The following is a 10,937-nucleotide window of genomic DNA, read 5'->3' on the forward strand; positions in this document are numbered from 1 at the left end:
CAAACCTGTGCATGGGTGGATACATGTGAATCTGAACAGCTGAAGAAATTAGTGATGCTCTTTATGTAATTACAGCTGCTGAAATGCATAAATATTTGCAGGTCCATGGTCTTGGTAAGAGCTAGTGGATTGCAACTGGGGTGTCAAGAAGATAATGAAAAAGAAGGAATGTTTCCTAATATGTTGCAACTGTACACTTAAAAAAAATCATGTATTCTGTTTTTTATTTTGTTTTTATAATTATTCAGTTCATACCCCAATAGCTTTTTGTTTCTGTAGAAAAACAATTAATATATTTTTCAGGTTTGGGAAAACAAGTATTTCAGTACGGAAACATAAGAGATTCAGAGTTGCCCAAAAAATGTTCACATTGTGGGTTTTTTAATAATTTCTAGATGAAATGCTGAAGTGTGCTAAATATTTTGTACTCATGAAAGAAAAGACATTGTGATGATCTCATGTGAACGCACATCATATATGAGGGAAAAACTCTCAGTCAATATTTGTGTTTTGTCTTTCTGAATAGCTCATAGTAGAAATTCTATACAACACTTTAGTATTTCACCTCACAAAGGAAATCACTGATTGTAAAAGACTTTAACAGGATTTTCATGCTTTAAGATGCTACATGAATATGCAGTTAAGCAGGCTTGCCCCACTGAAGGTCATTCTTAATCTAAAAAAAAAGTTGTGTCAAGGACCAAAGGCACTTCGGCAGACACCAATCTAACCTTGAGGTAACTCGAGAGACATGAAAAAGCATCCTCAGTGTTGGCATGAGTTAGGCTTTTAGGCATTATTGCTAAGTAAAGACACAGGTTGCGCTGTTTGTGCTGTTGGATTGCTTCCCACTTTGCACAAGTATTTTGCGGCTGATCACTAGCAAGGAAGATAAAGGCCATCACAGTAGTGAGAGATCAGTATGCTAATGGTACTTGTCTGATGATAGTCAAACATTTGAAACTTATTTACCATACTAATGCTTCTCCTGATTGACGTTGATATAAATCTTATGTGACTCTTAGCAAAATTTGGCTTTGTGTGTACAGACACTGAGATATTTATAGCATATGTATGTGGCGTAAGGGAAATATTTCCAGTCTTTATTCTTCTATAATTTCCTTTTTTCCATACTGGAAAGGAAAGAGGTGAATTGTTTATTATCCTTTGGGAACACACTAATCTGCTGTTTCTCACCGCAGCCTTACATTTACCTCTATTTCCTGTTGACCTGCTATTACATCATTTTGTATCTTACTCTAAAATAGCTAATATAATTTAAAAGACTTAATGAAGCGGACTTTCAAATAAAATTTAAATTTTTTCCCACATAACAACCTATCTACAAGACAAGGAGTTAGTTCTAAGTTTCAGAAACTCGCATGCTGCCTTTCAGAGTTTGAGGTCTGCATCTACCTTTGGATCAAGTCTTGATTGTTAGATTGCATCCATGCAAGCATCAGTTCTGATTCTCAATACGCAATTTGTATTTGTACAAACTTCCTTTAAACATATACTCATACATGCACACGGAGAGTTCAGTCAATTCAGCTGTTGTAGCACTGTGTTCAAATGAATCACAGTTACCATGCAAAACTGTTTTTTACCAGGTAAACCTTATGTTGTGCAAATCAAATGAAAAGGAGTAGTTTCAACAAAGTCAAAGGCAAGTCCAGCTCAGCTGAAAACTAGGTCCTTTGAAGCCCCACTCCCACTGAAGTTAAATGTCAACGTAGTGTTGTGCTGTCGTAGCATCACTTCACTCTCTAATTCTATTGTGCAAGACATCTAGCACTTAGAAATTTATTTACAGTATCCAACCTTTAATGGGAGAAGTTACCGCATGTTCTAGCTTCTGCTACGCTTCAAACTACTTCTGAGCTTGTTTTCTGTCCTGGAATAAGGCCATTTTCTTTAATTCGTGAGAACATTCAGATTTCAAGATTTAACGGTCTAATTAAAAATCTTGCTTATTCTAGGCATGAAGACAATGCATAGTGTGGGTTCTGCTGTAGTCCTAGAGTGGTATCATGATGTCATGTTACAGCATGCTGTGATTACACCAACTAGTAGTTTTAAACTAAATTCTTTCTATATGGCTTTTATCAGAATTTCGTATTTTTAGAAAGAGAGAAAATGTCAGTAGAATGTTTCCATGAATAACTACTATTTATTTGTGTCAGAAATTGAGTAAGAAAAATTTTTATACACTGATTCCATATGAATCCACAGGGAAACTAGACAAATTCTCCACTTTCTTTAGATGCATTGCCATTGACATCTGAAGAATATAAATTTTTAAAAGTGTACAAAGTTTATTTAAAATGAGATGCTGTTATCTGAAGTGCATACTATCTTTTTACAAACTATACAATCAACCAGCTAGTTGATAAACATATCTATGAAAGATCACAATCAATGCCCTTTTCAAAGCAGATTTTATGGTATCGGCATGTCTAAAAAGAACAGACATTTACAGTAATTTTGTAGACTGACAACAGGCTTCCTAGGGTGCTTTGGTACTTCTTGTTTTATTTATTTTTACATCTGTAAAGGAACATGTATATATAGCTCTCTGATAGATACATTATGTTTTTCTTATGATTTTATAAAAGTTAATTGAATAATTATGGTTATATAAAATATCCAGTGCCACACTAAATCCATATACTCATTTATAAGACGTAACTGTTAAATAGTTACTCTTCACCTTTCTTGCTTTCCCATACTCTTTACCTGTACTTCTAAACAGAGATAGCCATGGATACATATGAAAGCCAAGTTAAATAAATAATTAAAAAATAAAATTAGTGGTAGTATGCCTCTAATTTTGGAAAACTGCTTTTTTCCAAAACTGCAAAGGTTTACCTGCAGGGCTGTTTGTTGGTATAGACAAGTTTGACCATCTTTTTTATGATGATTTTCCAAAACTCCAGAATAGGGTGTGATGTTAAATTTTAGGGTTTTTTTCTATACAGAGAAATTTGAAACTCCTGTTAAGCTCTGCCAGTATGAATCTGTTCAAGGTTTCAAGATCTTAGAGATGAGGGGTTACATATAGACACTGATTACAAAGTTTCAGCTATCCAGTTTTCTTGATTGCTGTTCTTTCACTTAGTTGAAACTATGTGTTGCAAGACAAAATTCTAATACTGGGTTTAAACCATGACACAGCTGATCTTCACTCATCTTTGTACAAGTTACAAAAAATGTTGACATTTCAAGTCTAGTGCAATGACTTAAAAATCTGGGTATGACTTATTTTCAGGTTTGTTTTAGTTCTGCTGATGAAAGGGCTACCATGTTTTCCTTTATATGTAGGTTTGTAATTTCTGCTGATATAAAAAGGAGATGTGAAACACATATTTTTAAAAACAAAACGTGAAATAAAAGCTCAATATATTCTTGACCTCCGGTGCTGAAAAGAACAGCCTGTTTTCTGTTTGAAGTTCTCATTCATTGTAGTGCCATGTTCCAAATATCCCATTCATTTAAATTACAGGAATAGAGTACTACACAACACTGGGGTTGACCAAACAAAGGTTTCCTTTCAATGGTCTATTTTTATGCTCTATTTATAATACTGTAGCGGGTATTTTAGGAAAACTACTATTAAGCAAATAGTTCTATAGTACTGAATTTTCAAGTATGTTTTAGCTGTCTGGTTTGGCAGCCCAGTTTAAGAAAACAAATGATAGGCTTTGCAGTAACAGCTCATTAGACAGAAGGGTGGGCCTGACCTTAAGGCCTGACTTCAGAGATTTGAGTTATCAGTTTTGCATGACCCTTGGCTAATCTCTTATCTCTGTGTGCTTCAATTCTCTTATCTATAGAAGGAGGGATAATACTCTTTTTGCTTTCTTTCATTGTAAACTCTTACTATGCTTACTATACATGAAGCCAGTAGGACCACTAGTGTGGTGCTGACTTTGGTACTGTTACAGTAATACATTCTATGTTATTATTAAGGTAATTCCATAAAGATGTAATGTTAGGTGTTAAAATATATATGTATATATTATTAATATATAAAAGTATAAACAAAAAATGGACTTTCACCGTTCTGTGCTGGAGTCTGACATTATTTCACCCTAAATACTGCCCTACACACAGCCTGAACTGAGTAGTCAACAGCACGTCCAGTTTCTCTCAGTCTGAACAGTAGAGACCATTAAGAGTCCCCGTGGACAGATCCTTCTTAATGCCACTGGAAATCCACCTCAGGTACCCGATGTTTGATTTGGTCTTTTAACTTTCACTAGCTGTTATGACAGCCAAAGAATTTATACAGAATGTTTCAACCAGGTAAGTTTCACGTACATCCTCCCATCACCACCCTCCGTTTCTTCCCCCCCCTTCCTAGGGTGTGCGCCAGGGGCCTTTGTTCCAGGTCTTGCAGAATGTGACAGACAGGGACTGCTGAAGATGGGACTGCGGTGGCTCTATCAGGTCAGCTGTTGTCGATCTGGACTTCTGACTAACTTCTCGGTTTCATTGTTGCTCCTTTAAAACACTGAAAAGCCCATTGTGAAATTGCTGGGGGAAAAAAAAAAGAGAGAAATAGCCGTTAATGAGAGATTTAGTAGTCTAATGTCTCATACAAAGTAGAATATATTATTTATGAAATACATGGTTGAAATTTGGGGTAATGTTTCTTAATTTGGAAATTTCAGCTAAAAAGATTAAGAAAAAAACAATCAAAAAGCCAAAAGCAAGAAGGCTTCTAATATAAGACTTTCTTCCACTTTTTTTTGTCCCATGTTTTGCCTACGTAACTGATGAAAAATCAAGTTCAGTCCTCTCGTCATTTCAAATGTTGTTGCGAAAAAGAGAGGCTGCTATGCTCATCCCAGCTTCCAACCACCTGTTGAAATTCAGGCTTAAGGGTCTATCCTGTTTGCATCTGCAAATAGCTTTATCCATATGTACAACTCCATTGAGATCAATAAGATTACTCATGTGAGTCAAGTTACCCAGGCAAGTAAATATTTGCTAAATTAGGGCTAAAACTGGAAGGGAATGTAAACGTAGATGGTAAATCCTACTTAAGATAAAGGAGCTGAGCACCCACAATGATGACTGGAGTTAAGAGAGTTAGTTCAGGTGCCTGTCACCCCTTACTCCCCAGTCAAGCTTTATGGATTGCTAAACAGCTTTATAAAGCAGAATTATCTTTAGCTAAATGTCTACAAAATGTATGATGAATTAATAAGTACACTATTTTGCTTTGTCATTGACTTCTGTTACAAGAAATCGGCTCCCCACAGAAGAGGAGATAACACTGAAAATACCTTTTATCTTGATATTCTGTAGGGAAAATAATTCCAGTGTAAGTGCACATGTATCGTGCAGCTACTGCAGTCTCAAGGAAAATGCATTATACACTGTTTCAGAGCACATTAGAGAAAATGTAGATGCTTTCTGCACAATCTCCAGATCATGGATGCCCAACTGGAGGAAGGGGGGTTAAATTTACTTTTCTTAGGAACTGAAGCAAGATATTCAGAATCGATTCAAGAAGTCTCTGGGCCTAAATTCCACTGTCCCTGTCATTCAGTCTCTGCATGCTGAGTGAATTGATCTGATTGCTTATCTTTTTAGGTCGATGCTTAAACTGATGAGGGAATCTCATTTAATCTGTCTGTTGTTGAAATGAACGCAGTGAGGAGACATGGCATTCAGTAGTAAAGCATCCTCCTGGCATGTCCCTCTTTCTACTTGCAGCTCAATTCTGCCACTCAGTATGCAGCCTGTCTGAGATTAAACTTAAGATATGGTAATCTTTTTTCAGCCTTACCAACTTGCCAGTTTACCATCCCATATGCATATTCCACGTGTTTATAGGCCAGCACTATAGAGTGGAATGGTACCTTTTTGCATGGCTGTTTTGGGAGTGGTGTAGGCTCTTTTCACCATGGCAGTTCATGCATTCACAAGGTTCTTGGTACAGGGTTGTTAAAAGTTTGACTGTGGTCTCCTTTTCACTGTTAACCACTTAGTAAATCGAAACATCTTGGGTCCACAGAGTGCAGGTTCTGCCATCATTTATTTATGATGCTGTCATGCCTGGGGCTACAACATTATTTTAATATATGAGTTTAGAAGATGCAAAACTACTGACTGCATGTTTTATTCATTCGTAAATGGCAAGAGCGCCTTGGTTTCCTTTTGATGCCTACCCTATTTGCATATGCTACCTGTGTGCTTCTACAGTCACTTAGTATTTGAATGTATATACCCTCATCAGCTATAAAGCATTAATGTTTTGCACTTGTATAGCCTTTCTTGCAAGGAGCTCAAAGTCTTTCGCTGACAATGATTAAGAATTACAGTCCCCTTTGAAGTGGGTAAATGCTACTACCTTCATGTTACTGACGGGCAGAGTGAGGTGACTTTGCCCTACGTCCAACAGGAAAAAAGCGTCAGTGCTTGAAGTGCCGGAGCACCCTCTCCAGCTACCGCTTTGTGCGGCCTTTACACTCATTACACTGTTTGCCCCGCAGCTTTGCCAATAGTCTTAAACGTTTGTAGGGCAGTCGTTCGCCCTATTTGGCAGGTTCAGGTTATTTTTCACTCTGCCTCAGCGAAGGCATTTGCGCGGGGAGCGGTGGCCCGGGAGGGGGATGAGGCGGCGGCAAGCGAGACCGGCACCCCGGTGCGAAGCCGGCCGCCCGCCGGGGAGCTCAGGGGGAGCGACGGCCCCGCGTCCCACCGTGCGCCTGCCCAAAGCCCCGTTTGCAAAACAAACCAAGGCAGACCAGATGCCATCACACCTGTGGTTTGGCTTGCTTCGTCAAATCCCTCTTAAACTGTTCCGAAAACGCAGGTGTAAATTAGGAAACGTGCTTATTGCGGAGAGCGCGCGCGGCCGCAGCCCGCACAGCGCCTCTGGAGAAACCTTGCAGGGAGGCGGCGGTAATTGCGCCCACCCGGCGCGATTACCCGACACGCGTGGATTACCTCGGCCACGCTCCGCCGGGGGCTCAGGGGAAGGGCACCCTGGAGTGGAGCGGCATGCAGCGCCGGTGGAAGCAGCTGTGCCGGTGGAGCTTCCTGCGCAGGGCCAGGTTGACTGCGGAGAGAGGGAGGGAGGCAGGCAGGGCGCGAGGGGAGGTCGCCGGCAATGTGCCCCGCTAGTCGCGGCGCGGGGGCGAGCGGTCCTGCCCTCCCCGGGACGGGGCAGCCCCGGCCCCGCCGCTCCCCGGCGGCTACCGCTGCCCTCTCCCGCGCCTCCCGTGCCCGCGGTGCTTCCCGGCAGCAGGTTTGCAACAGCTGCCTACCTTGAGTCCCAATTTATTCCACACCCCCCCCCCCCCCCAAAGTTGCCAGACTCCTGCGATACCTGGATGCATCATCTCACACTGCCGCTATAAGTAGAGATGACGCGCACAGATCGAGGCAGCAAACCGCTTCGTAAAACTCGTGGCAGCGGAAGCCAGGCAGCTACAAACTCATCCCGGAGGGCAGAAACCGCGTGTTGGGTGCGAGTAGAGAAACACGCCAGAGGTGCCCACGGCAGGCACGAACACACCACCACCCCCCACCCACCCCCCCGGGCACATGGAGGCACGCTGAGGCATCACTTACTTGGCCTCTGTCCGTCGGCAGGGAGGAGGCTCGCCAGCAGAAAAAACACGATACAAAGGAGCAGTTGGAGTCTCATGTCTGCGGTCAGCGTAAAGGCGCGCTCTGAGGGTGCGTATGCATGTATATATAGGCGAAGAAATGTATAGAATAGCCACCCGCGTGGCTGTAAGAGGCCGGCAGCGCGGCAGGCAGCCCCCCCTGCCTGGCTCACGTGCCAGTGGCAAGCTGGGGAGCCAGCCGCCAGCGGCGTTTTCCAGCAAGGTTAATGTTCAGGCAGGGGCAAGGTTCCTGGTTTGCACTGCGGTCAGTGCCTGCCTCGCTTCCCTTCTCCCTTTCCTCTCTCTTTTTTTTTTTTTTTTGTCACTCCCCCTTATTTTCCATAAGCAAACAATGCAGGAATGAAAAGTCCGTGTAAACAGTAGCTTCTGTCAATGCATTAGGGGCAAGGAGCCTCTCGAACAATGCAGCGACTTCACTTTAAATTCAGCCCAGGCAGGAAAAAAAATATGTAAAACAAGCCCCGATCTTCCCTCCCCCATTTGCAACTGTTTAAACTTTGCATTGCCCATATTGGTCCCACATGCAGAAAGCAATGGCAGTGGCAGGAAGTGTCGTCCCCCCCCCCCGTCCCCGTCCCCCCCGCTTTGTCCCTCCTGAAAGCGAGGGCTGGGAAGTCCCCCCAAGCAAGGGTCTCCTCGCAGCTCAAATGCTTTCTCTCTTCTCTAAACTAGCTGCGAAGTTGTGGCTATTCAAAGTGAAACTGGTAGCAGTTAAGGCTAATCGATGTCTTTTGTATCGTCAAGTATTTTTAAAGGATCAGAATATTCTGGAATTAATTTGCGAGATTTTTTTTTACCATGTCGGGTAAAATAGAAGTATTACACGGTGCATCTGTTACAACAATGCCATTTTGGGGAAAGCAGTTTTGGATGGGACGTTACGTTTGCGTAACCCACCTGTACATTGCATTATATTTGTACCAGGTTATGGTGGGTGCTCGCTTTAACAAACCACGCTGACACCAGCTGGTGTGATAACCGCGCAGATATGCAAGCCTGAAGAGAAGACAGACAAACCCTGCGAAATGTGTTAGCAGCAGTGGTGGTTTTGAAATCCAGTGAATTACTGGTATCAGTTAAAATTCGACTGGTCCTTTTCTTATTTTCAACCTGCTGATTTCTTGGGATGGAATAGCATCTAGTGATTTGGAAAATGAAAATTTGTCCCTTTTTGGAAAAAGTTCGTGTTTTAAAATACGCAGGAATGAGTACATTTCTGTATAGATTAAATACTACTGTTATTAATAGATAAGTATTATCGAAAGATGTCTAAAGTTATTCTTTGCCTAATTCCCTAAAGAGTGGAATATATGTTTTTTTTAAATTAAATTGCCCCTATATTTTTTCCTCCATTGTGGGTTTTCCCATTTTCTTTAAAAGCCCGTTTAACTCAATAGTGCATGCTAGTCCCTCCTCATAGAGTTATACATCATTACTGGGTTACTTGGTTTGTCTAGGTAAGGTATACCTGTATGAATTAAAAGACAACTTGCAGCTTGAATGCATGGTGGAAATAGTTATTAAATGTTATTTTAAAATTATGTCAAGACGGCTGAGGAAGATGTCTCAGACAAAGCAGTAACAAAGGAAATCTTCTGCTGGTTGATCATATTGGTCTGTCATAAGGAGCACACGCTTCCCAGTGTTCCCCAAGCATCTGTACAGCTTGGTGGTCATTACGTTTTCTCTGTACTATCTCTGGCCTTTAAACTAGACTTCTGTTTAATATTGATGCCACTAGCTCAGCTGAAATCAGGGTCCCATGGTGCCAGTGACAGAATTGTCCTAAAGAGGCTATCATTTCAAATAGAACGGTGATGGAGAAGGAGAGAAGTGATGCGGCCAGGTCACACAGGGAGTTTGTGACAGAATCAGGGTTACATACTCAATATCCTAAATCTCACTCTGGCGCTGTCCCCACCGGGACACCTTTAGGGATGCATTCACTTGTTCACCATGAATGAGAACACGCTGGCCACCTCGTTCATACAGCCCTGCAAATGATGATGACTTTCATTCAGCAGTGAGCTATATAAGGTTCAGACTCATAACCTTAAGGTGAAAAGTAGTATAGACTTCAAAGTGATAGGGACTCTAAATAGCTAAAAGGGCAGAAAGAATGCATAGACTATTGCCAGTCCCCTCGGGCTATCTAGGCCTCTTCTGCACTTCTATGTGGTGAAGTTTAGACATTCTGAGGAGACATTAAATTATAAGGGAATTGAGTAAGATACAATATTTAAGTGCAATATTTATCTTTTTTTTACCTTAGTTTACTGAGCTGTTCATTCCACAGTTACTCTGTGCAAAAGTTTACAAAGGTTTGTTTGACTAATAAAGTCCAAGTCACTGTAACATGACTGTCACAGGTTTCTTGTAATTTTCATGTAAGCTACAGTAATAATTCGATGCTTACCCACTGAAGAAATTTCTAAAATGTATTACAGTCCCACTCTAGAATTCATAGTTCTGTTGCAAGCAGCTTTCCTTCAGGTACTTACTTTCATGTGGCATACCGCTAGTTGAAATTAGACAAAGAACAACTAGGCAGAATGTAGTGATGTAACAGTTCTGCCTTTTTCACAGTGTTTGCTGGTGGTTTTTGTGTTGGGGTTTTTTTAATTGGCTTAAGAGGAAAGGGAATGTAAAGTACGTAGGAAAGCTGGAGGTCTGTAGATAATGCTTTATGAGCTAGAAGAATTTGTTCTTTGAATCAAAAGCTTCCCTTCTCTCTTATAATCTGAAAGGAACACGATAAAGGGATAATGATTTCAGCATTTATTACTTGTATCATTGCTATTTTTCCAGCAGGCACTCTGTTCCCTACCTCCCCCTTGATAGGATCAAAATAGTCAGATTATCAGTTTACTTCCAGAAAGTGAAAAAAATAGTTAGCACATCGCAGAAATAATTTCAAAAGTTACAAGGAAAATTTAGGACTGCCTTTCCTGGATATCAAACATTAACTGTAAGTAACACACATGACATTGTCTTCTGCTTGGCATGTTTCAGTAAGTCGTATTCAGTACTGTATCACTTCACTGGATATAAATTGTTCTGCATGACATTTTCAGTACAGAGTGACTGTTACTGTCTATTTATTTGGGGAAAAAATAATTTGAAATCATTGTGCCACTTCTAAGAATAAGATTGGGAGAAATAAGAGAAAAGTGACTGAGGGAATATCAAATTATTTTGTCACATACAGAAAAATATAAATCTTTCAATAATTTAAATGAGAAAGCAAGTGATTGGAAGCACAAAAGATAAAATAATAGGTAGGAGCAGTAA

This window comes from Gymnogyps californianus, chromosome 4, assembly GCF_018139145.2.
Source record: "Gymnogyps californianus isolate 813 chromosome 4, ASM1813914v2, whole genome shotgun sequence".
NCBI lineage: Eukaryota > Metazoa > Chordata > Aves > Accipitriformes > Cathartidae > Gymnogyps > Gymnogyps californianus.